Here is a 27,093-nt window from a genome sequence, read left to right as displayed (position 1 = left end):
CGGATCCGTCTATCCGCTTGTCATGTGGATGGACGGATCCCTCTGTCAGTCTTTTTCACAGTTTTCATGTTCTGTGCATGCGTAGACCGGAAGGACGGATCCGTCTATCCGCTTGTCATGCGGATGGACGGATCCCTCTGTCAGTCTTTTTCACATTTTTCATGTTCTGCGCATGCGCAGACCGGAAGGGCGGATCCGTCCTTCAGTTGTTTTGCAGTGCCGGATCCGCACGGCAGCTCCGTCGTCGGAGCTGCGTGCCTGCTGGATCCGCCGATCAGCGTGACAACTAACAGCATTTGTAGATGGATCCAGGTGCGGATCCGTCTAGAAATGAATTGCAATAACGGATCCGTCCAGCGGCACCGTCAAATAGCGGCAGGGCGGATCCAACAGGGTGAACAGCCTGTCGGATACGTCCTGCCGCTAGTGTGAAAATATCATTAGCATTATATGTATCTAAGCAATATCTATATTATTCAAATATATATTCAATATTGATATTGCTTAGATAAATCCATATATTGGTGGCAGATAAGGATTTTATATAGCTGAATAATGATGTTGATGATCATAATAATGATGGCCAATAATTTATTTATATTTCCCAGGGGGTGTTCAATGTGTACTAGTGTGGGGGGGGGGGGGGGGCAGGGCTGTAATAACGATCCCCAGATGCAGAGGGGAACGTTTACAAACTGCCACCTCTAGCCCCAGTGAATGCAGGATGGACAAACAACATACCCTGCTGCCAGAGAAGAGATCACCTCGGCTCTGGTATGTACTGCACATGAGCGATCGCATAGCAGAGCCGAGGCAGTGACAAGAGCTGGAGGGGGGAGGGCACCAGAGGCTCTGACGTCTCGTTTACAGAGCCTGGACACTCCCTCAAGCAGGGAAAAGCTTGTAAACGAAACGTCACCAGCAGAGCTGGCTTACTGACGTCAGGTGTAACATGACCCTGAACTGAACTGGCAAAACAGTGATAGATAGGTGATGAAAGTGATTTTAAGAATCTTTCACTGGTCTACAATAAATGCAATTAGAATAGATTTATTTAAGTCGGATAACCCCTTTAAGCGAACAGAAAAGAACTAGTAAGTATGTGGCTGGAGGTAAATTACACGGTCATTGGATATCAATTTTACTGCAGGCCAATGTATTTACAGGCTCCAAAAATTATGCATTCACCGTACATAAAAGATCAAGTGATTATGTGGCTGGAGGTATATTAGACGGTCAATGGATATCAATTGTACTGAAGGCCAGTACAAATACAGGTCAAATACATGTGTTTAAAAGAACTAAAAATATAAAATTGGATTAAAAAGATGGCTAACAAAATCCCCCTCTTGAAAAAAACCCTAATGATAATAGTTGAAACACGTGGTTGTCACAGGTGTTGAATTCCTCCGAGGCCCAAAACATTAGGCATTCAACGGACAGAAAAGGCCTTTTATGCCTCATTATTTACATAAGACAGGGACCATTCTTTGTTCTTGGTGTTGTATGATATGTGTGGGCTGGCATGAGTAAATTCAATTAAACGTGGTTGTCACAGGTGTTGAATTCCTCAGAGATCCATGCCTCATTCATTTTTATAAATGTGAGGTAGTCCACACTGTCGTGAGCTTATCGGTCACGATCGCCCCTGCTGCGCTGAACGCCCTTTCGGACAGGACACTCGACGAGGGGCAAGCCAAGAATTTAATGGTAAATTGTGCCAGCTCTGGCCACAGGTCAAGCCTGCACACCCATTAGTCCAGGGGTTTCTCGCTTCTCAGAGCGTTCAGAGCGGCTGTTGATGGGTTGGCTGCAAGAATGATCTCATATCCGAAGTGACCAACACATCTTCAAACCGACCTCTTCTTGCATGCGTTGTTGGATTTGTCCCCGCAATTGTAACTCTGTAAGTGGAAATTCCTCAGCCAGGCCCCGCAAAGGCAGAATGCAGCATTTCTCGAAGCAAGGCCTGGAAGTGCTGCATTCTGACAGCCCTTTATGATGCTGGTAACATGTCCGTCATTTTGTTTTTGTACCGGGGGTTTAAGTACGTTGCCACCCAGTACTAGTCCTTGACCTTTATGCATTTTATATGGGGTCCCTCTTCAAACACTGGATAATGAAGGCCCCCATTTGCACTAAACTGAAAGCGGTGGAGTGTCCTGGCTCCTGCCCATCGTCCAGGGTAATGTCGTCCTCGGTCTCCTCCCCCCAACCACGGACAACACCAGGGATCCCAGAAAAGTTTAAAGCATGCTCTTCTTGCTCCTCCTTCTCCTGCTCCGCCCTGGCACCATCCTCCTCTGACTTCTCTTCAGACTCCTATTGATTTGTCTAAGATGGAGTAGCCCCCCTGGGAATTCATCCTGCATTGCGGCTTCCTCATCTTCCTGCTCCTCGACGGCTTGATCAATGACACAACGCAATGCATGCTCCAGAAAGAAGGTGTAAGGTACGATGTCACTGATGGTGCCCTGACTGCGACTGACCAGTTTGGAGATCTCATGAAATGGCCGCAGAAGTCTGCATGCATCGCACATAAGCAGCCACTGGCGCGGTGAAAAAAAACAAGCCCCCCAGAACCTGTCCTGCCACAGAGTTCGTACAGATAGTCGCTAACTGCACCTTTCTGTTGGAGCAGCCTATCAAACATATACAAGGTGGAGTTTCATCACTTCGGGCAGTCACAAATCAGACGACTGACGGGCAGGTGGTGTCGCCGTTGAACATCAGCAAGGCGGGCCATGGCCGTGTAAGATCTTCTAAAATGGCTAGAGATTTTCCTGGCCTGCCACTAGATGTCCTGGACCCGGGGGTATGTGGCAATGAATCGCTGCACGACTAAGTTCAGGACGTGTGCCATGCACGGCACGTGTGTCATTTTGCCCTGTTTCAGCATGCTCAGCAGTTTGACACCGTTGTTGCCCACCACTTTACCAACTGTCAAATTGAGCGGGGTTATCCACTGATCGGCCTGTGACCGCAAAGCTAAAAGGAGTGCAGGACCGGTGTGGCTCTTGGCTTCCAGGCACAACAGCCGCAGCACAGCATGGCAACGTCTCACCTGGAACGTCAAATAGGTTCTGGGAGATTGGGGGTGCAGCGGAAGAGGCAGTATCAGTGGAAAAAGAGGAGTCAGCAGAGGTGGAGACGGAGGATGGAGTAGGAGGAGAGAAGAAAAGGCAGGCCTGCATGCAATCCGTGGCGGTAACACCAAATCCACATGAGTGCCACAGGTTACATGCTTGACGGACTTCAGAAGGTTCACCCAGTGGGCAGTAAAAGTTATGTACCTTCCCTGCCCGTGTTTGCTAGACCACGTGTCTGTGGTCAGATGTATCTTGGCACCGACACTGTGCCAGAGATATATTCACTTGCCGCTGAACGTGGCCATATAGCTCCGGGATGCCCTTCTGGGAGAAATATTTCCTGCCGGGGACCTTCCATTGCGGTGTGCCAATGGCCACGTGCTAAAGGTCTCTGAGTCCACCAGTTTATATGGCAGTAGTTGGCGGGCTAGCAGTTCCGACAAGCCGGCAGTCAGCCGTTGTGCAAGAGGGTTATCCGGCTTCAGCATCTTTTTACGCTCAACCATTTGGACCACGGAAGCCTGCCTTTTGCCAGATGAATGTGACGACGGCACGGTGGAAGGTGGAGTGGATGACAAATGGGAGGAGAGAGGAGAAGGAGAAGAGGCAGGACGTAGAGCACTGGGAGTGTGGCTTTGTGGGTTCTGACAGTGTTGCTCCCACTGGGCTCGGTGATGGGAGGCCAGGTGCCTTCTTAAGGCGGTCGTTCCTAGGTGAGTGTTGGGCTTACCGCGACTTATACGTTGACAGCACAGGCTGCAGAAGGCAACACTATTGTCAGCAGCTGACACGTAAAAAAAAGCCCACACTGCGGAGCCATGTGCCGGCGTCCTGGGAGCGCCAGATGTGACAGTGCATGGTGGACGGCTTGTTCCAGATACAGTGGGGGAAATAATTATTTGACCCCTCACTGATTTTGTAAGTTTGTCCAATGACAAAGAAATAAAAAGTCTCAGAACAGTATCATTTCAATGGTAGGTTTATTGTAACAGTGGCAGATAGCACATCAAAAGGAAAATCGAAAAAATAACTTTAAATAAAAGATAGCAACTGATTTGCATTTCATTGAGTGAAATAAGTATTTGAACCCCTACCAACCATTAAGAGTTCTGGCTCCCACAGAGTGGTTAGACACTTCTACTCAATTAGTCACCCTCATTAAGGACACCTGTCTTAACTAGTCACCTGTATAAAAGACACCTGTCCACAGAATCAATCAATCAAGCAGACTCCAAACTCTCCAACATGGGAAAGACCAAAGAGCTGTCCAAGGATGTCAGAGACAAAATTGTAGACCTGCACAAGGCTGGAATGGGCTACAAAACCATTAGCAAGAAGCTGGGAGAGAAGGTGACAACTGTTGGTGCGATTGTTCGAAAATGGAAGGAGCACAAAATGACCATCAATCGACCTCGCTCTGGGGCTCCACGCAAGATCTCACCTCGTGGGGTGTCAATGGTTCTGAGAAAGGTGAAAAAGCATCCTAGAACTACACGGGAGGAGTTAGTTAATGACCTCAAATTAGCAGGGACCACAGTCACCAAGAAAACCATTGGAAACACATTACACCGCAATGGATTAAAATCCTGCAGGGCTCGCAAGGTCCCCCTGCTCAGGAAGGCACATGTGCAGGCCCGTCTGAAGTTTGCCAATGAACACCTGAATGATTCAGAGAGTGACTGGGAGAAGGTGCTGTGGTCTGATGAGACCAAAATAGAGCTCTTTGGCATTAACTCAACTCGCTGTGTTTGGAGGAAGAAAAATGCTGCCTATGACCCCCAAAACACCGTCCCCACCGTCAAGCATGGGGGTGGAAACATTTTGCTTTGGGGGTGTTTTTCTGCTAAGGGCACAGGACAACTTATTCGCATAAACGGGAAAATGGACGGAGCCATGTATCGTGAAATCCTGAGCGACAACCTCCTTCCCTCTGCCAGGAAACTGAAAATGGGTCGTGGATGGGTGTTCCAGCACGACAATGACCCAAAACATACAGCAAAGGCAACAAAGGAGTGGCTCAAGAAGAAGCACATTAAGGTCATGGAGTGGCCTAGTCAGTCACCGGACCTTAATCCAATCGAAAACCTATGGAGGGAGCTCAAGCTCAGAGTTGCACAGAGACAGCCTCGAAACCTTAGGGATTTAGAGATGATCTGCAAAGAGGAGTGGACCAACATTCCTCCTAAAATGTGCGCAAACTTGGTCATCAATTACAAGAAACGTTTGACCTCTGTGCTTGCAAACAAGGGTTTTTCCACCAAGTATTAAGTCTTTTTTTGTTAGAGGGTTCAAATACTTATTTCACTCAATGAAATGCAAATCAGTTGCTATCTTTTATTTAAAGTTATTTTTTCGATTTTCCTTTTGATGTGCTATCTGCCACTGTTACAATAAACCTACCATTGAAATGATACTGTTCTGAGACTTTTCATTTCTTTGTCATTGGACAAACTTACAAAATCAGTGAGGGGTCAAATAATTATTTCCCCCACTGTACATTAGCAGTCTCCTTTTTGCCTCCTGTGCACTGCGAGTTCGGTGTGCTTCTCCTCCTTCTCCTCCCTATCTGCAGTCTCTCCCTCTGAACTCCTCCTCTTCCTCTCTTGTGGGCACCCATGTGACGTCCATCGACACGTCATCATCGTCACCTTCACCACCACTTACATTAGAGATTTCGGAGTAGGCAGCAACAGCGGGGACCACCCTCTTTGGGCTGATATGGGTACTGTTGTCAGACTGCTGGGTGGCGACCGTTGATACCTCCTCTTCCTCATCCGATGCCAAGAATGGCTGCGCATCGGTAAGGTCTTGGAATGGATGGGAAAATAATTCCACTGACTCGAGCGGAGGGGATATGGTGGTGGTGGAGGAGTCTTTGAGGGTGCACACAGCAGAGAGTGAAGATGGTGCAGATACAGAGAATGAGGAGGGTGCAGAAGCTGAAGGCTGAGTGAGCCACTCAACAAACTTTTGTGCGTCCTTTGACGTAATCGCACGCACTTTCTGTAAATTCCCAATTAGGCCCCGGCCTGGTGCACCTGCCCGACCCCTACCACCCCTGCAGAATGGCCTGCCTCTTCCTCTGCCTGTCATTTTCAAAATTATTGTTTGTATATGTATTTCGCCATAGCGATGTGCACCTGCATACAGGGTTGTGCTGACTGAATCACCCACATTTTCAAAATTACCCTGTGAAAAAAGTCCCTATAGAAGAGCAGTATTTGTGGAAGAATGTATATCACACCCCTGCCCCAATCATTTTTTGAAGGGGGGGGGGGGCAACTGGTATATCACACCAGTAAAAATTATTTGTTCCAATAGCGTTTGTCACTCTGTGTAGCTGCGGTAACGCGGCAGAACCGCAAACAAATGCTGCACTACCCAAATGCACTGTATAGAAAGTATATTATTGCTATTTCACACCCCTGCCTCAATCATTTTTTTTTGGGGGGGCAACTGGTATATCACATCAGTAGAAATTATTTGTTCCAATAGCATTTGGCACTCTGTGGAGCTGCGATAACGCAGCAAAACTGCAAACAAATGCTGCACTACCCAAATGCACTATATAAAAAGTATATTATTGGTATATAACCCACCTGTCTCAATCAGTTTTTTTGAGGGGCAACTGGTATATCAAACCAGTTGAAATTATTTGCTACAAGAGCGTTTTTCCCTCTGTATAGCTGCAGTATCGCAGCAGAAATGCACACAACTGCTGCACAATACAAATGCACTATAATATACTTTCTATGTTAGAAAGTATATTATAAGTATATCACACCCCTCTATAAGTCACACCTATCAATAGCACACCTATACCAGTCCTTAAAAGGACTTTTGTGGCCCTATTAGCTAGCGTTTGGTTTCCCTAACAGTCTGTCCTTGCTCCACACAGCAACTTCTCCCTACACTGGCAAAAGATTGAATGTAAAATGGCGGCCAGATCAGGTTTATTTATAAGGTTGGGGGTATGTACATGTGCTGAAATGTCTCAATTAGCCCGTTCGGTTAGCCCGTTCGGTTTACCGCGAACGAGCAAAGTTCACCGCGACACGAACGACGGGCGAACCTCAAGGCCATCCTTACAGCGGTCCACCACCACCATGATGGTGGTACAGGATTGTGAAGAAGGTAACTCCACGACAAAGTCCATTGTAATATCTCTCCAAGGTGCCGATGGTATTGGCAGAGGTTGTAGTAGGCCGACAGGTCGGGGAGTTGGACGCTTGTGGATTGATCAAATAGAACAGGTCTCTACGAAGGAGCATACATCTGCCGCCAGGGAAGGCCACCAGAAGTGGGGTAGGACATACTTTTGAGTGTTAGGCCAGCCCCTGTGGCCTGCTGTAGGGTGGTTGTGGCAATGTTGCAGTACAAGTACCCGTTGGGAGGCAGGAATGTAGATCCATTGGAGGTGGTAACGCAGTCCCTGTTTGAGTGGTAGGTGGGCAGCCTCCTCTGGAACCGGTGGACTGGCATTTCTGATTCCTTCGATTAGGGAGTGATAGATAGCTAGGAAGAAAGCTGCTGGCAGGATAGGTTCTGGAGGCGCAGGCCCGGTCTCGGAACAATGCATTCAGGATAAGGCGTCAGCCTTGCCGTTATTTGACCAGGCCCTGTAGCTAATCTGTAGAGGGAAGCGAGAGAAAAATAGGGCCCACCAGGCCTGTAGGGGTCTCAATCGCTTAGCATTACGGAGATATTTGAGATTCCGGTGATCTGTATAGACCACCACTGGATTTTCTGCTCCCTCGAGTAAGTGGCGCCACTCTTCCAGGTCATTCTTGATGGCGAGTAATTACCGCTCGCCGACGTAATAAATAAGTTCAGCCCCGGTGAGTTTGCGGGAGTAGAATGCCACGGGGTGTAACAATTGCTTCTCCCCTCGCACTGGGAGAGAACGAGGCGTTCGTCTCCAAATAGAATGGGTGAGCGGCATCTGGCTGTGCCAAGACAGGAGCTTGTGTAAACATGCATTTAAGGCGCTGGAACGCCTGGTGGGCCTCCGGGGTCCATGTAAACGTGGTGCCGCTCTTGGTTAGTGCATTGATGGTGGCACAGATGGCTGAAAAATCCAGAATGAACCACCTGTAGAAATTGGCAAAGCTAATGAATTGTTGGACCATCCGACGGTTGCGAAGTACGGGCCACTCCAGGATGGTCTGGATTTTCCTGGGGTCCATCTCCACCCATCATGGGGATAAAATGTAGCCAAGGAACTCAATGGACGTTGCCTCAAAGGTGCTTTTTTCCATTCTCCCGTAAAGCTGATGTGTCCGGAGGCGGTGGAGGACCGACTTGATGTGTCTTTCGTGTTGCGGCAATGTCTGGGAGAAGACAAGTATGTTGTCTAGATATACCACCACATATGAATCGATAAGGTCACGGAACACATCATTAATGAAGTGCTGAAACGTGGCTGGGGCATTACAGAGCCCAAAGGGCATTACGAGATACTCGTAGTGCCTGAATCGTGAGCGAAAGGCTGTCTTCCATTCGTCGCCTTGCCGAATGTGGACGAGATTGTAGGCCCCCCGGAAGTTGATTTTGGTGAAGAACCTAGCGTCCTTCACCCTATCCATTAAATCCGGAATGAGGAGAAGCGGGTACCGGTTCTTTTTGGTGATATATCGTTGAGAGCCCTGTAATCCACACAGGGGCGGAGGCCGCCATCCTTTTTTCCCCACAAAAAAGATGCCGGCTCCAATGGGAGAAGTAAAAGGGCGGATAAACCTCTTTGCCAGATTCTCATCTATATATTCCTTTAGGGTCTTGGATTCTGATTCAGAGAGATTATACAAGCGCCCGTATGGCAACGAGGCCCCAGGAAGTAGGTCTATGGGGCAATCATACGGCCTGTGGGGCGGAAAGGTATCGGCACCCTTCTTCTCAAACACATCCGCAAACTCCTGGTATTTGGATTAGTAGAACTACAGGTAACAGCACTCTGCTAGTCAATTGCACAAAGATATAAGCAAACAATGAAAGAATAAATGCTTGGTGGTCATACTTACTGCAAATGCAGCTAGAAGCTCTTTGCGAATATAATTGATCAAAAATATTTCGGGCCCATCTACCGGTCGTCAAGGTGGCTTCTAATCAGATGGGTCCTACTCTAACATGCCTCTCCTGGGCTTACAGCCTACAATCTGGGCAAAGTAGTACTAAGCTGTATCCTACGCATGCCTCTCCCAGGCTGTGAGCCTGCAGTATGGGCTGGGCAGAATACAGCTGTACAAGCTTTCTGATTTAAAAGCACATGGTAAATGGGCTGGTGGTGCACGGTTCAATCTCACCACCAGGGGGAGCCACTCCCCTAGTGGCAGTGACAATGGGGAAAAATAAACGAACCAGCACCTCCACAATAAGTGAATATGAGAACGCAGGTGCACGCTACCTTGGCTAAAACACACTTGGATTAGTAGAACTACAGGTAACAGCACTCTGCTAGTCAATTGCACAAAGATTTAAGCAAACAATGAAAGAATAAATGCTTGGTGGTCATACTTACTGCAAATGCAGTTAGAAGCTCTTTGCGAATATAATTGATCAAAAATATTTCGGGCCCATCTACCGGTCGTCAAGGTAGCTTCTAATCAGATGGGTCCTACTCCTGGTATTTGTCTGGTAGGGTGTGCTCAAGGATACCAAGAGCTGTAGGAGGTTTGTTGATGGAAAGAACACTCGCCACGGAGCTGGTAGGGAAACAAAAGGTGATGGATCCAGTGGCCCAGTCAATAATAGGATTGTGTTTCTGGAGCCAGGTGATACCCAGGATGACAGGGAACAATGGAGAAGGCACAATGTCCCACGTGACTAATGCGGAGTGATGGTTCACATTGAGGAGGAGCAAGGGGTGGGATTCCATGGCTATGGGACCCGTCTGGATGGTGGTGCCATCCTCCATGTGCAGCTGGGATGGATTACTCTTCTGATGCAATGGAATCCCCAACTGAAGAGCCATTTCCTCGTCCATGAAACAGCTTCTGGCACCAGAGTCGATAATGGCAGAGAGATTAATGCCATTCTAGTCCAATTGTAGGAAAACAGGAATGGTAAGGTGAGATGACTGGTTGTACATTGGAGGGGTAACACAAGGTGAAGATACGTTCGGCCTACCTGCCGGAGGTTTGATGAGACAGTCCTTCAAGAAGTGGCCTGGTTTGGCGCAATATAGGCACAGGCGCAGTGCCCGCCGTCTGGTCCTTTTGACCGCAGAAAGGGGGTCACGAACAACCCCAATCTGCATGGGTTCTTCTGGGGTGACATCTCCGAGCGTGGGAGTGGGAACCAGCCCCGGGAGAGGCAGGGGGTCCGGTCATCGTGCTGGTGGTTGTTGTGTCAGCTGCCTCTCCTGACGCCTCTCGCGGAAGCGTCAGTCCAGGTGGTTGACCTGGCGCATCAGGGCCTCTAGGGTATCGGGTACTCCGACGTGGGCAAGATCGTCCTTCAAGGGCTCCGACAGTCCAATCTGGAACTTGTCTATGAGAGCGATCTCATTTAGTCCGGCTTCGAGGACGACCTGACTGAACTCGGTGATATAGTCTTCAACGGACGTCTGCCTTGGCGGAGGTTATGCAGAGCACTCCTGGCGGTGGAAGCCCATAGTGGATCATCATACAGTCCCTGCATAGCAGTGACAAAGGACTTCCAAGTAGAGAGCACCGGATCATTGGCCTGAAGTAACTGGTGTGTCCAGATCTGGGGAGGCCCCAATAGGAGAGCGATAGCCGTACGTAGTAAAGAAAGAAACAACGGTTCCGGCACTGTGCTTTTCGTAAGAAAATCCTCTTTATTCTTGTAACAAATATCCAAGCGCAGACAGATCCATACAGCAAGCGATAGTTTAAGCGTTTCGGACAAAAATGTCCTTAGTGGTAACAATGATGTCTGCCGGACAAGGAAATTTAAAGCACGACATCCCAACCCCCCAGGAAGGGGAAGGTGGAAACACGGAACCAAAATGAACCCTCCAGCAACAAACCACCTGTTATCCCATATTATGTGAAATAAAAGCTTCTTAGCCCGATCTATATACATTCTCCTTCAAATTGCCCCGGCGTCCCCATATATCCTTTTGTTAAAAACACAGGATCAATAGTATACATAGATAAATCATAATAAATACAACACCCTTCAAAGGAAACATAGGGAAAACCGCACAATGTGAACAGGGATAAACATAAGACAAGGCTATACATTTAAAACAAATGATTTATTCCAAACTTGCAAAAGGAACCAAACTTGCAATGGAACCATATGTACTTCATCAGCAATCCACAATCCTGATCACTGATAAAAGTACATTAACTCCTTTCTCTGATTTAAACCTGTAGGTACTCTGGTGTTTAGTCTGAAGATCCAGTACGCTTCTGTTAATAATATTGCTTTCTTGTGATCCCCACCCCTGGAGGGAATGATGACCTTTTCTATTGCAAAAGCACGGAACGAACTAACTTTGCGATTATGTGTGTGAATAATATGTTTGGCAGCATTAGATATATATACAGCAGATGGATTAAAAATATAATTTAAATGCTTCAAAATTCTGCTTTTTAGTTTACGTGATGTGCTGCCCACATACATTAAATCACAATCTGTACATTGAATAACATAAACTACTCCCGTGCTGTTCTAATTAATATAGGTTTTAATCAAAAAGGTCATAGAATGATCAGCATTTTGGAAAGTTTTTGTGACAGACACAAAATTGCATGTTCTCCACGAGTGATTACCGCACTTCGTAAAACCCTTGTATTTAATCCAAACCCTAACCCTTTATTTTTAAGTGCAAACAATGAGGGCGAAAGAGAACTTGCAAGAGTGGATGCTCTTCTGGACACTATTCTGCAGCCGTTTCTCAAAGTATTGTACAGAATCTCGTTGTCACATAATATAGGTAAACAATTCCTGTTGATGCTCTGTATCTGTTTAAACCGTTGGCTGTAGGTCAAAACTAAAGTAGGTACATACCCTTTATCTTTCTCCCTATTGTTTGCACTTTTCTTCCATGTATTGTCACCTATTCTCCCATATTGCTTTGGATTTGAGTCATTATCCCTTCTGATGGATTTTGGATTGAACAATAACTCATATCAAGATTTACCTAACGCTATATTTGGAGCTCTTTATAACATCCAATTCGGGTAACCTCTCTTACCTAATCTTATCTTAATAGCCCGACACTCCTTTTGAAAAGCTGACTCTGAACTGCAGTTTCTAAGTTCTTCAACTGGTATAGCCTTTATAGTGTGTACTGGATGATGGCTGTTAGCACGTAAGATGGAATTGCCTGCCATTTCTTTCCTATAGGTTTCTGTGGATACTACCTCATTTGGAAAACCACTCAATTTTAAATCTAAGAAACAAATATCATGTACACCAACTGTATATGTAAAGCGAAAATTATATTCATTTTCATTTAAATATTGTCCAAAGTCTGGTATGGCAGACGAGGAGCAGGTCATCTATGTATCTGCCATACCAGACCATATTCGACAAAATATTCGACAAAAATGGATTATTCACGCTATAAATATAGCGTTCTTCCCAATATGCTACTTGTCCAAAGAGGGCGAGTACCCCCCATCGACACACCTCTTATTTGTAAATAAAAAAATATATCAAACATAAAATTGTTATGTGTGAGGAGGAAATGTGTGGCCTCCACCACATAATCAATAAAGTAAGGCGAATGATTAGTGTATGAAATTCCAATGCTGATGTAGCAATCCTATGGGGGATAGAGGGGTAGAGGGATATAACGTCTGCAGTTATCCATGTATAGTCTGAACTCCAAACTATATTAAACATGGATCTTAATACATCTGACATATACCTAATGTACCCTGGTATCCTTTTCACCATTGGTTGTAATATAAGGTCTAGCCAATTTCCCAATAAATCTGTCAGTGACCCTATACTAGAGACTATAGGGTGCAAAGGGGGAGGATCTAGTCCTTTGTGTATTTTAGGTAGAGCGTGGATGATTGGAGTGATAAGTGCCTCCAAACACAGAAATCTATATTGTTTATCATCAAAAACGCCCATTTGTCTTCCTTTCTGTAACAAATTATTATATTCATTTTTAAACTTTGTTAATGGGTCTTTATCTAATTTTCTGTATGTGGAGGTGTCAAACAAAATATCCAGCATTGGTTGCTGATATACGCCCCTAATCAAAACCACAGAGATGTCTGACATTTTTATAATGACCTGTTTCAAAGACTCTAGTTCTGCCAAAGCTCTCTTTTGAGTAATAGTAAGATTACTAGCTTTTCTGTTAGACAATTACCGTGTCTTTTTCTAGGATATCCTGAAATATATCCATACTCGGAGTATTATTATTATTTATTATTATTAAAGCGACATTCATTCCATAGTGCTGTACATATGAGAAGAGGTATACATACATAATACTGACAATTGCACTAATCATAAACAAGACGAATTACAAACTGGTACAGAAGGAGAGAGGGCCCTGCCCATGAGGGCTTACAATCTACATGGTATGGGAGAAGGACACAGTAGGTGGGGGTGAGGTTGGTCATGGCGGTATAATGGCAGCAGGGTCACTGGTTGTGGGCTTGTCTGAAGAGGTGGGTTTTTCAGGTTTCTTTTGAAGGATTCCACTGTAGGTGAGAGTCTGATATGTTGGGGTAGCGAGTTTCAGAGTAGGCGGGATACACGGGAGAAATCGTGGAGTGGATTGTGGGAAGAGGCGATAAGAGGAGAGGAGAGAAGGTGTGGGGCTGTATCGGGAAAGTAGCTCAGAGATGTAGGGAGGGGACAGGTTATGGACGGCCTTGTATGTATTTGTTAGTACTTTGAAGTGAATTCGCTGGCCAATGGGGAGCCAGTGAAGGGATTGGCAGAGGGGAGAGGCAGAGGAGTAATAGGGTGAGAGGTGGATTAGTCGGGCAGCAGAGTTGAGGATAGATTGGAGGGATGTGAGAGTGCTAGATGAAAGGCCATAGAGGAGAGTGTTGCAGTAGTCTAGGCGGGAGATGATGAGGGCATGTACAAGCATTTTCGAAGATTCAAAGTTAAGGAAAGCACGGATGCAGGAGATGTTTTTAAGTTGGAGGTGGCAGGTGGTGGAAAGGGCTTGGATGTGCGGTCTGAAGGAGAGGGTAGAATCCAAGGTCACTCCAAGGCAGCGGACTTGGTTGACCGGGGAGAGTGTGCGGCCATTGATCGTGATAGATAGGTCTGTTGGGGGGGTTGAGCAAGATGGGGGAAAGATGATGAATTCTGTTTTATCCATGTTAAGTTTTAGAAAGCGAAAGGCGAATAAGAAGGATGATATAGAAGATAGACATTGTGGGATTCTTGATAGTAAGATGTTGATGTCTGGACCAGAGAGGTAGATTTGTGTGTCGTAGGAGTGATACTGAAAGCCATGGGACTCTATTAGCTGTACCAGGCCAAAAGTGTAGATAGAGAAGAGCAGGGGTCCTAGAACAGAGCCTTGCAGGACACCAACAGAGAGGGAATGAGACGAGGAGGTGGTGCGGGAGTCTGTGAGGTATGATGTGATCCAGGAGAGGGCCAGGTCAGTGATCCCAAGAGATGAAAGAGTTTGCAACAGAAGGGAGTGGTCAACAGTGTCGAAGGCAGAGGACAGGTCAAGGAGAAGGAGGACAGAGTATTGTTTCTTGGTTTTGGCTGTCAGTAGGTCATTGGTGACTTTGGTGAGGGCAGTCTCAGTCGAGTGGTGGGGTCAGAAGCCAGATTGTAGGCGTCAAAGAGGGAGCAGGAGGAGAGGTGAGAGGACAGTTCAGAATGGACGTGTTGTTCAAGTAGCTTTGAGGCATACGGAAGAAGTGATATGGGGCGATAACTGGACAAAGAAGATGAGTCAAGTGAAGGCTTTTTGAGGATGGGTGTAATGGTAGCATGTTTAAAAGCAGAGGGGAAGCCACCAGAGGTTAGTGATAGGTTGAAGATATGAGTTAGGGCTGGGATAAACACTGTGGTGAGGTTAGGGATGAGGTGGGATGGGATTGGGTCAAGTGCACAGGTGGTGAGATGTGATCTGGAGAGTAGAGTGGAGAGTTTTTCTTCTGTAATGGTGGAGAAGCGGGTTTTGGGAGAAGAGGACCGAACAGTTGTGTAGAGGGTCTGTGGGGACTGTGTAGTGAAGCTTTCTCTGATGTTGACTATCTTTTGTTTGAAATATTTGGCAAAGTCCTTAGCTGAGAAGAGAGGAGAGGGTGGGGGCACTGGGGGACGGAGAAGGGAGTTAAAAGTGCTAAAAAGTTGTTTATGGCTGTGGGCCAGCGAAGATATGAGAGATGAGAAGTAGGCCTGTTTTGCATCAGCGAGTAAGGATTTGAATATGAGGAGGGATTGCTTGTATACGGTGAAATGATCTTTAGAATGGGATTTCTTCCATCGCCGCTCAGCAGCCCTGGAAGCTTGTCTGAGTTTTTTGGTCAGGTTGGTGTGCCAGGGTTTTCTGTTAATTTTTCGGGTTTTGTTGTGTGTGAGGGGGGCAACTTATTGTGGTGTTATATAGGGTGGAAGCAGCATCTGGGTCTTGGAGGGAACAGATGGTAGAGAGTGGGAGAAGAGAGTCAGAAAGCAAGCGAAAGTTGAGATGTTTAAGGTTCCTGCGGGGGTGTGCTAGTGTGTGGACCGGTGGAGCATCAAAGGAGACCAATGAAGAGAAGGTGAGTAGGTTGTGGTCGGATAGAGGGAGAGGCAAATTAGAAAGGTTAGATAGGGAGCAGAGGCGGGTAAAGATAAGATCCAAAGTGTGACCATCTCTGTGGGTGGGAGCTGAAGACCACTGTGATAGGCCGAAGGAGGAAGAGAGCGATAGAAGTTTAGAGGCGGCGGAGTGGCAGGTGTCAATAGGGATGTTGAAGTCACCCATGATGATAGTGGGGATGTCGGCAGAAAGAAAGTGTAGTAGCCAGGTGTTAAAGTGGTCAAGAAAGATGGTGGCTGGGCCTGGGGGGCGGTAAATGACGGCTACTTGAAGGTTGGAGGGAGACTAGATGCGAACAGAGTGTACTTCAAATGAGGTGAGTGTAATGGAGGGTGGCAGTGGAGTTGGTCTGTAGGAGCAGGTGTCTGATAGGAGAAGACCAACTCCTCCAACGTGTTTGCAGCCGGGGCGGGGGGTGTGAGTGAATTTAAATCCATTATAAGAGAGTGCAGCAGGGGAGGAGGTGTCATAGGGTGTCAGCCATGTTTCTGTGAGACCCAGAAAGGAAGGGTTTTGAGAGATGAAAAGTTCATGAATGTACGACAGTTTGTTACAGACAGAGCGTGCTTTCTATAATGCTCCTGCAAGAGGAACCAAAGGAGCAGTGGTCACAGGAATGTTTTTTAGGTTTAAGGGGTTGCAGAAATTTGTAGAAGGAGATTTGTAGTGGGACATGGATGTGATAGTGGGGATTTGCTGAGGGGGCCCTGGATTTGGAGATATATCACCAGCAGTAAGGAGAAGCCGAGAAAGTGTTAATAGGTGAGAATAGGAGAGGGCAGGAGGTATCTGTGTGTGTTTGGGAAGGAAGTGTTTTATGTTGCCAAACAGGTTTGTGCAAGCTGTCAGATGAGAAGGTAAGATGGAGGAAGAGATGAATAGTTCCTTGCTGGGTGAATGGACGTGGGGGTATTTCAGGAGGTTGTGGAGAAGTGGGGAGATTAGGAGGAAAAATTAAAACATTGTTTGCATTAACTATGTCTGTAATTGTCTGCTATCCCCTTCTGGTCCAATTCTGGTATAATTCAGTCTGTGCACTTAAGAGTTGCACTTGAGAGATGTTGCATTTGGAAAGACCAAGGTCTGAAAAGAGTATGCGATACTAATGGATTAAAATGGGGATTGGGGGTCCTAAAACTACCCCCTGTATCAATGTAGTGGATGCTAAGGTGCAAAATATCCCAAAATAAGGGAAAAAAAGTATAAAAGCTGTTATATATATTAGTTAAAAGCCCCTATGGGGTCACAAGGAGCAACTAGTATATAAAAAATAGAGTAAAAGGTGGTTGACACTGAACACAACTTCACCAGGGAGGGGTGTAGAGGGATAAAGCTCAAGACACCCAATACAACCACCTCCCTCGCCTGGTTCATACGTAGAGTAGTTGGAAAATACGGCAGTCCACACCAGGGGTCTTCAGGTATAATCCCTTTAATAGGTGAATAAATCAGGTAGGCTCAACGCGTTTCGGGGATATATAAACCCCTTCCTCAGGAGCAGAGTCAGTAATAGGCTTATACCTTCAGGGATTATAACTGAAGACCCCTGGTGTGGACTGCCGTATTTTCCAACTACTCTACGTACGAACCAGGCGAGGGAGGTGGTTGTATTGGGTGTCTTGAGCTTTATCCCTCTACACCCCTCCCTGGTGAAGTGTGTTTCGGTGTCAACCACCTTTTACTCTATTTTTTTGTATACTAGTTGCTCCTTGTGACCCCATAGGGGCTTTTAACTAATATATATAACAGCTTTTATACTTTTTTTCCCTTATTTTGGGATATTTTGCACCTTAGCATCCACTACATTTTATTAGCGGTAGGCGCCATTTGGTGATTTTTTCTTTTCATCTCTCTCCGGTTTTACTATACTGCTTTCCTGCAGATAGTTCATCACCTAGGCTGCCCTGCTCTTTGGACTTCTATTTCCGATTTAGTAGAACTTATACTTTACTACTCAATTATTTTCTTTTCCCCACTCCACTGTGTCCCTAACCTCTGGCGCCCTGTGTGTTCATCCCATATCTCCTACTTTAGGAGTACAGGATTAACCCTCTCTTTTTTCTCCCTACCTCAATTCCCCTGTATCAACCAGGTCTCGTATACCCGACTCCTGCTGTAGCTCAGAGAGACAAAACAAAGGCATTTGCTCTTTAAACAACATATCCTTGTATATATTTACATCAGTCTCGCTTGACTCCACTGAGCTCCCAGTAGGATCTGTGATATCATGAAAATGTCTAGTAACTGTAAGGTTCCTAATAAATGTATTAATATCAAGAATAGTGGTAAATACAGTAAATCAAAATTAGCAGAAGGTGAAAAATTAAACACCTGAATCTGATCACTAGTTAAATCTACTCTCAATAAATTCATCACATCTAGTGTAGTATTAAAGGACTTGTTCACATTTGCTTCTTTTGCCGACGAGTAGACGTCACACGGGATTTTCCTGTGCTTCTGTCCTGCATGTTTCCTTCATTTTTTACCCTCCACGCCAGATTTATCTTTATCTTTATTATTATTTTTCTTTTTCTTTAAATAGGAGGGTTTAGTTGAACTTTCCACATATTCAGTTGTAGTGGATGCCCCGTCGTATATAGAGTCCTGCAACACCTCAACATCTTCTCTAGTGTCCAGTTCAGATGAAAAGCTAACTCTAGATATTTTTTATTGCGTTTTCTTGATTTTTTTGTTCTGGCTTTTTAGGATTGATTTCGGGGTGGAACACAGATTTTCCCTCCTACCCCTTTCATAGACTTGATCTTTTGCATAGTCATGGAGATCCCTTTGGAACTTATCGTGCTTTGTTTCCATTATTTTATCCTCCAACTGTTTAATGGATGACAATATCTTTTGTATTAGGATCCATGTTTAATATAGTCTGGAGTTCAGAATATACATGGACAACTGCAGACGTCATATCCCTTTACCCCTCTATCCCTCATAGGATTGCCACATTAGCTTTGGAATTTCATCTTTATAAATATACTAATCATTCGCCATATTTTGTTGATTATGTGGTGGAGGTCACACATTTCCTCCTCACACATAACTATTTTATGTTTGATATTTGTTTTTATTTACAAATAAGAGGTGTGTCGATGGGGCTGAAGTACTCGCCCTCTTTGGCCAATTTGACAGTGGCATATTGGGAAGAACGCTATATTTATAGCATGGATAATCCATTTTTGTCAAATATGGTCTGGTATGGCAGATACATAGATGACCTGCTTCTCGTTTGGAGCGGGATGTAGGAACTGCAGTTCAGAGTCGGCTTTTCAAAAGGAGTGTCGGGCTATTAAGATAAGATTAGGTAAGAGAGGTTACCCGAATTGGATGTTATAAAGAGCTACAAATATAGCGTTAGGTAAATCTAGATATGAATTATTGTTTAATCCAAAATCCATCAGAAAGGATAATGACTCAAATCCAAAGCAATATGGGAGAATAGGTGACAATACATGGAAGAAAAGTGCAAACAATAGGGAGAAAGATAAAGGGAATGTACCTACTTTAGTTTTGACCTACAGCCAACGGTTTAAACAGATACAGAGCATCGTCAGGAATTGTTTACCTATATTATATGACGACGAGATTCTGTACAATACTTTGAGAAACGGCTGCAGAATAGTGTCCAGAAGAGCATCCACTCTTGCAAGTTCTCTTTCGCCCTCATTGTTTGCACTTAGAAATAAAGATAAAAACCCACAGGTCACTTGGATTAAATACAAGGGTTTTATAAAGTGTGGTAATCATCCGTGCAAAACATGCAATTTTGTGTCTGTCACGAAAACTTTCCAAAATGCTGATCATTCTATGACCTTTTTGATTAAAACCTATATTAATTGCAACAGCACGGGAGTAATTTATGTTATTCAATGTACAGATTGTGGGCAGCACATCACGTAAACCAAAAAGCAGAATTTTGGAGCATTTAAATTATATTTCTAATCCATCTGCTGTAAATATATCTAATGCTGCCAAATATTTTATTCACACACATATAATCGCAAAGTTAGTTCGTTCCGTGCTTTTGCAATAGAAAAGGTAATCATTCCCTCAAGGGGTGGGGATCACAAGAAATCAATATTATTAAGAGTAGTGTACTGGATCTTCAGAGAAAGGAGTTAATGTACTTCTATCAGTGATCAGGATTGTGGATTGCTGATGAAGTACATATGGTTCCATTGCCTTTTGCAAGTTTGGAATAAATCATTTGTTTTAAATGTATAGCCTTGTCTTACGTTTGTCTCTGTTCACATGTTTCCTTTGAAGGGTGTTGTATTTATTATGATTTATCTATGTATACTATCTATCCTGTGTTTTAAACAAAAGGATATATGAGGACGCCCGGGGAATTTGAAGGAGAATGTATATAGATCGGGCTAAGAAGCTTTTATTTCACATAATATGGGATAACAGGTGGATTGTTGCCGGAGGGTTAATTTTGGTTCCGTGTCTCCACCTCTCCCTTCCTGGGAGGATAGGATGTGGTGCTTTAAATTTCCTTGTCCAGCAGACACCATTGTTACGACTAAGGACATTGTTGTCCGAAACGCGTATAACTATCGCTTGCTGTATGAATTTGTCTGCACTTGGATATTTGGTACAAGAATAAAGAGGATTTTCTTACGAAAAGCACATTGCGGGAACCGTTTTTTTTCTTTGTTTACTACTACGTCAAGGCTTTGCTTGTGGATTCCGAGCACGCAGGACAGAAGCGACAAAGATGAGCTGGATATGCAACTTTTTGGATAGCCGTACATACTTTGATATAATCAGTGGGATATGTGCGTGGCTTCAGGGCGAAGAGGAGCTCACAGGAAACATAGAAACATAGAATGTGTCGGCAGATAAGAACCATTTGGCCCATCTAGTCTGCCCAATATACTGAATACTATGGATAGCCCCTGGCCCTATCTTATATGAAGGATGGCCTTGTGCCTATCCCATGCATGCTTAAACCCCTTCACTGTATTTGCAGCTACCACTTCTGCAGGAAGGCTATTCCATGCATCCACTACTCTCTCAGTAAAGTAATACTTCCTTATATTACTTTTAAACCTTTGCCCCTCTAATTTAAAACTGTGTCCTCTTGTGGTAGTTTTTCTTTTTTTAAATATGCTCTCTTCCTTTACCGAGTTGATTCCCTTTATGTATTTAAAAGTTTCTATCATATCCCCTCTGTCTCTTCTTTCTTCCAAGCTATACATATTAAGGTCCTTTAACCTTTCCTGGTAAGTTTTATCCTGCAATCCATGTACTAGTTTAGTAGCTCTTCTCTGAACTCTCTCTAGAGTATCTATATCCTTCTGGAGATATGGCCTCCAGTACTGCGCACAATACTCCAAGTGAGGTCTCACCAGTGTTCTGTACAGAGGCATAAGCACTTCACTCTTTCTACTGCTTATACCTCTCCCTATACATCCAAGCATTCTGCTGGCATTTCGTGCTGCTCTATTACATTGTCTTCCCACCTTTAAGTCTTCTGAAATAATTACTCCTAAATCCCTTTCCTCAGATACTGAGGTCAGGACTGTGTCAAATATTCTATATTCTGCCCTTGGGTTTTTACGCCCCAGGTGCATTATCTTGCACTTATCCACATTAAATTTCAGTTTCCAGAGTTCTGACCATTCTTTTAGTTTTCCTAAATCCTTTTCCATTTGGCGTTTCCCTCCAGGAACATCAACCCTGTTACCTATCTTTGTGTCATCAGCAAAAAGACAAACCTTACCAGCGAGGCCTTTTGCAATATCACTTATGAAGATATTAAACAAAATCGGTCCCAGTACAGATCCCTGTGGAACCCCACTGGTAACATGACCTTGTTTTGAATGTTCTCCATTGACTACCACCCTCTGTTGTCTGTCACTCAGCCACTGCCTAATCCACTCAACAATATGGGAGTCCATGCTCAATGACTGCAGTTTATTGATAAGTCTTCTATGTGGGACAGTGTCAAAAGCCTTACTAAAATCTAGATATGCGATGTCTACTGCACCTCCACCGTCTATTATTTTATTCACCCAGTCAAAAAAATCTATAAGATTTGTTTGACATGATCTCCCTGAAGTAAACCCATGTTGTTTTTCATCTTGAAATCCATGGGATTTTAGATGTTCCACAATCCTATCCTTTAATAGGGTTTCCATTAATTTGCCTACTATTGATGTCAGACTCACTGGTCTATAGTTGCTAGATTCCTCCCTACTACCTTTCTTGAATGACAATGAATGAGCGGTTCTTCTTCCGATCGCCTGTGAAGCGCTCAGGGAGGCCGATCGGTGGTTAACTGGCGATTATTTCGACGGCATGTGCCGGAGTGGGCGGAGGTAAGGGTTGTAGCGCGGTAGCTTCTGCGCAATGTCGCTCCTGTGCAACCACCCTTTAGAACAGATGCTCATGACTCGTCTGCATCTCCTGAAATGCTTGTGTCATCAGTCTCATTTGTTGCGAGAGAGTCGTAATGGCTCCTGGGAGTTATTATGTCAAGCTCTGACAGGCGAGCTTAAGGAAAATAGTGAGGAGGAAAACCCACTGGCAGGTAGCAGCCGGGAACGAGGTACCCGAGCACAATCTCAGAGTAGTCAGGCAAAATCCAAGGTTAAGGCGGAATGCACAGGGTCAGAAGCGGAGGTTGGTAAAAGTTGGTACACGGAAAGTCAGCAGGGAAGAGCGAACAAAATTCCTAGGAAGCTTCGTATGCCTCACTATAAGGAGGAATAACTCAGCACTGAGCCAGGATCTAATCAGGTCTTTGAAGCCAGAGGGTGTGGGTGTGGACCGGGAACCCCTTCCAGCAAGGCCACAGCTATTATCTAAATATGCCCAGTAGCTGCTGGGGCGTCCATGGTTCAGCCAGCCCAAAGGGAGGCCCGTATCCACGCCGCACCCTCCGACCGTGAGGGGACATGACGTCCCCGGCTTCCAGACAGGATGCCCCTATACATAAATAAGATTGTGTATCAAACCAAATAGAAATCGACAGGTGGGCCCACTTTGATCTACTGTGCACAGAAAACTTTAGTGTTCATGTTGGTCCCTGACCCATGTCCTTCCAAGCATGCAAAAGCAATGATGTGGAGCAGCATTCACAATTTTCAGTCTTTTAATTTTCAATCATTTAGATTTCGTCCTCCTCTCCTTCTGCGTTTACACTATCGTCACAAACACCTCTGCCAACCACAACCATCACACAGGCAACCCCTTTTTTAATACCGGGAGTACAATTCAGAGATCGGGACAAATGAGGATATCAACAGCCGAAAACCCAAATGTAGAGGTACAAGATACAGGTATGCGGATCATAAATCTATCAAATTTTATCCTCAGAACATGAAAAACGAATACAAAAAGGTCTTTCGTTTACACCAGCACCTCAATTTAATTGTTTCACATGGGTAAAACAAAAATTACCGCTACATAAAAATAAAGAAAGAGATCCACAGGAAATTTTGGCTGATTTGCAAAAGATTAAAACGAAAAAAGCTGATAATAATATTAATCTCACCATCAATGAGAAAAAAGCACTGCAAGATCTAATGACGAATCAAGGTTTAGAAATAAAACTGTCTGATAAGGGAGGCAATGTTGTGGTGATGGACAAAATGGAATACAAGAGAATGGTGATGGATCTCCTAAAAGTAGAGAATACATATAGACCGTTACCAAATAACCCCACTGTGAAATATACACAAGAACTAAAATAAATATTACAAATAGCAAAAGGTGAAGAAATAATAACAAAGGAAGAATATAGAGTTTTATTTAGACCCAAACCAGTGATAGCGACTTTTTACGCTATCCCAAAAGTACATAAAAAACGTCATCCAATTCCTGGCAGACCAATAGTATCTGGTAATCAGAATTTGTGCGAAAGTATCAGCAACTACGTAAATCAAATTATATCCCCATTTGTCCCGAGTCTTATGTCCTATCTAATGGACACAAAAGATGTATTGTCTAAATTGCAGGATATGCATGCTGGAATAAACACACTGATAGCAAGTTTAGATGTTGAGCCGTTGTATACAGTATCCAACACCGACTGGGATTAAAAGCCATCAATTATTATTTGAGCACTAGAGGCACACAATATCAGAAACATAATAAATTTGTTCTTACACTTTTAGAATTTTTACTCATGCACAACTATTTTGTTTTTGATGAAAAATATTATTTGCAGATCACAGGATCCGCGATGGGCACGATTTGCGCACCGAATTTCGCCAACTTGTTTTTAGGGTGGTGGGAACAACGTACAGTATTCACAGAAGAACATGCGAATCTCACAAAATATATCACATTTTGGGGTCGTTATATAGACGACATTTTAATTTTCTGGGATGGCCCAAAAGATGACTGAAAAATTTGTGACGATTCTAAATGAAAATACAGTAGGCCTCAAATTTACAGCAGAAATAGATGAAACTAAACTCAACTTTTTAGATCTAACGCTGACCTTGCAAATAGATGGAAGTGTGTTGTCAGAGGTATACAGAAAACCAAACTTAACTAATAGTCTCTTACACTGGCAAAGCTATCATCCACGACCTCTCAAAAGAGGAATTCCTATAGGCCAGTATCTACGAGCCAAGAGAAACCATTCTAGTGATGAAGCCTTTGAACAAGAAAGCCAAGTATTATATAAGAGATTTTTAGAGTGAGGTTATCCAAAAAAAGTGCTACATAAAGCACATAAGAAAGCTAAAACAGCACAAAGGAGAGTATTATTACAAAATAAACAACAAATCAGTGAAGGAAACATCGTACAATGTTTAGGAACATTTGACATATAACATCAGGCGGTTAGACAAATCTTGAAGAAATATTGGTACATTTTGAAAAAAGACGGGGATTTAAAAAGTGTCATTCCTGAGTATCCTGTCGTGACATATAGGAGAGGGGAAAATTTAAAAGAGCAACTCGTCCATAGTAATTTTCGGTGGAAACGAAAAGAAAGGAAAAATGATACATGGCTAACTACGAGAGGATCATATCTTTGCAGAGAGTGTACCTTTTGCAATCAGGCTTTATCTCAGAAGGAATTTGAGAACCCAGTTGATGGTAGGAGATACCAAATAAATCTGTACATTAACTGTAGAACCTCTGGGGTAGTATATGCCATAAAATGCGGATGCCCCAAATTATAGAAGGGCAAAACTACGCAAGAACTAAGGAGGCACATTTCTAAACACCTCAGTGATATTAATATTGGTGCTGACAAAACACTATCACGGCACATACGAGATGTACATGGAGGACTAACTGGTAGTCTTAAATTTTGGGGCATAACTAAGATTAGATCAGGTCCCAGACAAGGTGACATAGACAAAAAATTACAACAGGAGGAGGCTAGATGGATTTATCAGTTGAAAAGTCTAGCCCCTCAAGGACTTAATGAGGGCTTTACCTTTGCCTCTTTCTTATAATGCAGCATACTAAAAGGAGTGTAAAAGAACCATGATAAGACTAATAGACCATTGTAGAAGAAGGAACTGATCATATGTATGTGGTTGGGATCACCCATTAAAATACAAGCACTGTCCTGCATAGAGAAGATCCACATGAAGTGAAGATCAACGATTAATTGAGAGAGCCGAGTGAAACCGGTATCCTAATGTATATACTGGATTAATAAGAAATGGGGATATATTAATAATTCCCATTTAATACTCCCATTTAATATAAATATTCAATTGGAAAAAAGTATTACCATTATTGTGAGGGATTTATTAGCTGATACAGTAAATAAATAAATATACAAAAATAACAATAAAATGATAGATGTGGATGCGTAGATAGAGATATGATTGAAGGTGGGGAGTTTAAAAAGAACTTTATAGCCCCTATAGCACTGGCAGATAAGACCTTTACATCAGTTATAATAATTATACTACTATAGGGTGTATATATAATGTGTAATAATCATGATTGACAAATAGTAGAAGTGGGTACATTATCTAGAGCATAAACATGTAAATCATGTCAAAAATGGTGTCATTACTGCATCAAGCCAAAAATCATGATTTGTACACATTCAAATTAAATCAAGTAGCGAATCCATTCTATATCTTGCACACATAATTAATTAATATAAAAAAATGTAAATCATGTTATCTTATGGTTAATCATGTTTTTTCCTTTATTGAATATGTCCATCTACAAATAAGCATATATAGAGCGGGAATCATTGAATTAATAATGTGGATCAATAAAGTGAACACGTTACAAATGGTATCGGGGTTGTAAATGCATAGTCTAGAGCAGTGCAATTATTGTGGAGTGATAGAAAATTACCTAAGTCCGGAAACATGTGCAGTAACAATCAAGGTGTGAGAAACAGACTAAGTTCCCTGACATGCGCGGAATGAAAGCCTTAGGCCTCATGCACACGACCGTTGTTTGCTTCCGCGTCCGTTCCGCACATTTCGCGGGTTCAGATGTGGAACCATTTTATTTTCTATGGTGCAGGAGAGGCCTGAACTCTGGGGCACCCGGACCAATGCATACCAGCACCGAGTTAGGAAGGAGGCGGCCTGGGAGCAAGTGGCCCGTAGCATAAGGCGGGCCGAATGGACCAAAGCAGATGGCAGAGGGCGGGCAAATTTAGGTAAGTGCTAGCAATGTCGTTGTACTGTCCTTGCCCTGTGTGTCCCTAAATGATGTGGCTATAAATTCCATGAGGTCAGAATACTGTATATTTTGTGGGCCAGCTACATTTTGCATAGGCCTGTACATGGTTTTTGTAAGAGTCGTGCACTAAATACCATACCCCATAATTTTTTACTTTAAATGGCTGTCCCTCCCTTTGCTACAGCAAACAGTAGGCATGTCTAACCTGTATGTGCACTTTTTATTTGGTGACACATGTGTCCCTGTTGTAATTGAGCATCCTATAGTTGTCACCATCCCATATTATAAAGTATTTTAGTACAAATGGCTTGCACGACTAATCTCCTCCTTCCTGAACTTATTGTACATTAGTATCCCCACACCTGCACTACTGTACCATGTGCTGTATAATTTTGCAAATTATGACATTTTTCATATTTGGCGACTTGATTTAGCTTAACATTTTCACTTTGGTATTTGTACTGTTATTATTTAATAGTTGTTTCTCAGATTTTTTTCCAGTAATTTTTATATTCAATTTCTTTACAGTGAAACAGACAAAAACCCGGTGGAACAGCTGCCGGGATCAATTCCACCGTGATCTAACTGCCAAAGGCCGGAGTGGGAAAGGCAGCTCCAAAAAAAGGCCATACTTGTACATGGCCCAGT

The sequence above is a fragment of the Bufo bufo genome, chromosome 3 (genome assembly GCF_905171765.1).
Source record: "Bufo bufo chromosome 3, aBufBuf1.1, whole genome shotgun sequence".
NCBI lineage: Eukaryota > Metazoa > Chordata > Amphibia > Anura > Bufonidae > Bufo > Bufo bufo.
The sequence above is the reverse complement of the archived record's forward strand: the minus strand, read 5'-3'. Positions refer to the sequence as shown.